General features: G+C 33.9%; 1 long non-coding RNA gene across 1 annotated transcript; it reads right to left on the bottom strand.

Annotated features, from left to right (window-relative positions):
- On the bottom strand, nt 1-2,971 carry LOC125667462 (uncharacterized). Its single transcript, XR_008798038.1, has 2 exons — nt 2,611-2,971; nt 1-414 (listed from the first exon to the last, which is right to left on the bottom strand). It is a non-coding gene; the product is annotated as an uncharacterized LOC125667462 (long non-coding RNA).
- Between the last annotated feature and the right edge of the window lie 783 nt (nt 2,972-3,754).

Below are 3,754 nucleotides of genomic sequence, written 5' to 3'. Positions count from 1 at the left end.
AACCTCCACAGGTATATTTCAAATGACATAGAAGTGCCATGGGTTAATAAGGGTTAAACTTCAGAGTCGACATGTTTCTTCCAAGCAATATAGTCTTGTTTGGATCCAGTTTTTCCAGTTCTGATATAACTGCCTGATACTGTACAATGTAGGTGTCAATCTGGTCCCCCTATTGTGGGAATCTGTTTCCACATAACTGCTGTATAATCTGGTACCTTGCTATTGGCAGGCACAACAAGGAAGCTATCCCTTCAGTGATGTCCAACACTTATCCGCATGTGTCACTGATGCCACTATCATTGACGAATCTGATGGCAGTGATGATAGCATTATTGAGGAGTAGGAATATGGATTCTTGTCAATCTGATTCATGTCACCCTTGCCATTAATTTTTGCTGTACATATTATATCATCCTGAAATTCAAATTACTCCAGTATTATATCATTATCAAAACTATATCATAAATGAAAGGTGAAGATAACAAACAGTGATCAATCTCATAACTCCTACAAGCAATACAAAATAGATAGTTGGGCAAACACTAATCCGAGATTCCTCTGACTCTTACCCCCGCTTTTATATTTGACATGTGCGGGGGAGAGTCAGAGCGGACTCCATATTGAAAAGTGGGAATTCAGCGACACCAGCTGGTGTCGCTGCTTTACCTACCTCTTACAACTTTATTTCGCGGACCCATCTTCCAAGACGCGAGGATTCAGTTATCGGAAGATTATTCTACAAATACATCATGATTAATACGATGCTATCGCCGTTTAAACGATGGAATTTTGTGTTTACATGTGCTGACGTCATGCGCAAAGAAATCAAATGGCGAGGCGGCGACCTAATTCAAGTGATGCTCCATTTGTCGGTGTTAGGGCCGTTTAAACGGCGATAGCATCGTATTAATCATGATGTATTTGTAGAATAATCTTCCGATAACTGAATCCTCGCGTCTTGGAAGATGGGTCCGCGAAATAAAGTTGTAAGAGGTAGGTAAAGCAGCGACACCAGTTGGTGTCGCTGAATTCCCACTTTTCAATATGGAGTCCGCTCTGACTCTCCCCCGCAGAAGTCACAAAATAAAAGCGGGGTTAAGAGTCAGAGGAATCTCGGATTAGGCAAACACGAACCCCTGTATTATAATATTCATATAAAAGTTGTATTTTCATGCCCTCATGTATTTTCATTGATACAGAATTCAGAAAAATTACATTTATGTATTCGGTGGGAGATTAACATGTCTCCAACTAAACAATAGAGGACAGTTTAGATACATGTACATTTCTGCATAAATAATTATATACACAAACATTTCATTTGAATTTGATTCCCCATCTAATAAGTTTTGTTGTAGCTAATGTTGATATATTACATGTATCTTACTTCACAATTATCAGCAAATTCACAAAATATTTTTATCTTTCATGCTCTTTCTTGTGGTAGATGTATGGAAAAATTTAATATTCAATAATATAAAGGAGATAAGCTAACAAAAAAATATATGCTTAAATCATGGTAGTACCCATGAAATTCAACATTCTCTGAGTGATTCTATATCTAATCCCAATGCAGGCATGTAAGTTGTAAGTGTAATTGTTGAAATTAAGTTTGACATGTTTACAATTTATCTTGAAATAAGGCATATTTAAATTATAAAACCAAACTGTTCTTATGATTTTCCTGGCTTAATGGTGCTTTTAAGTATTTAAAAATTATTGAATGTAAAAATCATTCCGACTTTTCTAATCCATGTTTCCGCATAAGGCCAAAAAATATATATATATGTTAATTGGTTTCCACTTTCCCGACCTACCCTAATTAAAAATTTCTGTTGACCCTAACACATTTTTTTCTATTCTCACAGATTTTGCAAATGTCATCACTACAACAAGAATATATTTATTGACTTATGAAGTTATTTATTATGCACTAATACCAGACAGATTCCAAACCACAGAAACAGTTTTTGTTTACAGTAAATTGAAGAAATGTATCGATTCATCATATAACTTTTATTTGATTACTAAATAATCACTAAGTTAAGTTTAAACATAGTAGAATACTAGAATACCAAATCATTCGAAAATTATTCAACCTATAACCCCCCACAGGCCTACATGTTACCCCAGAGACATATACCATTATGGAAATATACATCTATATACAATTATATGTCTCTTTAACCTATACAAATACTTTTTAGACCATACAATGATACATGGAAAGTTCAAAGTGTGAAGTGAGTCAAACATCATGTAAGAAAATTCAAATAGACCCGAGAAGGTCATGCACTTGGAATTGAAAATGGCATGATCGTAAAACAGCTGATTTTTCTGATCAGTTGATATACATACAATTTTAAATCTTAACAATATACAATTATAATAGATAAACAATAAATATATGTTGACAACAGTTAACAGATTTGTTGTGGGATTTCCAACAGCCCAATGCGTGAATATTACGTGTTTGTCAACACACCACAGGCGCGCCATACTATTCGTTCCATGCGACTTGTTTATTATTTTTAAGAGCAATTGGTACACCTATTTGGTTATACAGTTTAACGAGTAGAGGTGAAGTATATTCATATTTCTAAAACTTACATTGAAATGCGATGAGTACATCCTCTGCAACTTCCACGAACAGCGCAAACAGGCTAACGGCGCGGCGTGTGAAAATGGCCGAATGAAGGATTGAAAAATATGGTGTGCCATTCGGGCTATAAGTAAAATAACCTTATTGCGTATTTTGAAAGAAAATTTCTTTTTCAAGATCTTATTATATATTAAACCGCTCATTGCATAATTATGTTTTACAATACGTTACCACTTCTAATAATATATAGCGACGTTGTATGACGCAATCTTAAAAAGTAGAGCAAATTATAGGATTTATACTAGTAATGTAAACCTAAAAATAGTGTTCTTTCACGAACTCTACATATAAAAACCAGTACATTATAGGAAAAGAACATGTTATAGAATATTTCTAACAAAAAATTATTCACTTTGGACGTTAGGCCGAATTTTGATAAACATGGTCTTAGTCCTTTACAAACGTATATATATATGAAATGGGTACGTGATTAACATTATTGACACTACTGCGCTATAATAAACGCAGTTGCAGTAGTGTACATTTTTGGTAACAAAACTGTCCCAACTGCCAATCATCTATGGGTGATGCAGGTACTGGAATAACAGTATCGCGAGTTTTACTCATAAAGGTCGTACAAAACATTGTGACCTTTATGTATTTGTTTGCAATGCGGCTTACATAATTTCATCAGCTAAAATGACTAAATATGATCAGTGCGATTCCACAGGACTGCATCACTCACATACATTGTAAATTTAATAATATAATCGGTAATTAAGGCTAATATAATCGATAAAGATAATGCAAGACTAATATAAGTGATAATACAATCAATTCTTAAAGGACACAACGCATGTTTCTAAACTTTTTCATTTTTTCAGCAAAATTAACTCTTTTTATGCCTAAAACTACTTTAAATGTGTTTTAAATGAAATATTTTGCGTAGTTTTCGAGTTTGAAAGCGATGAAATTCAAATCTTGCGATATGCATATTTTCTTTCGCTAGTTTACGCGCCATTTTGTGTGATGTCATATGCGCCCTCGGGTTTGAAAACATCTATTAGCCATTTCATAAACAGATTTGATTTAATCGACAAAAAACCAAATGTCACGTTAACGGCTTGTAAATAATAATGCATTAAGATGTTT

This window comes from Ostrea edulis, chromosome 8 (assembly GCF_947568905.1).
Source record: "Ostrea edulis chromosome 8, xbOstEdul1.1, whole genome shotgun sequence".
In the NCBI taxonomy this organism is placed as follows: Eukaryota; Metazoa; Mollusca; class Bivalvia; order Ostreida; family Ostreidae; genus Ostrea; species Ostrea edulis.
This window is presented reverse-complemented; position numbering and strand designations above follow the sequence as displayed.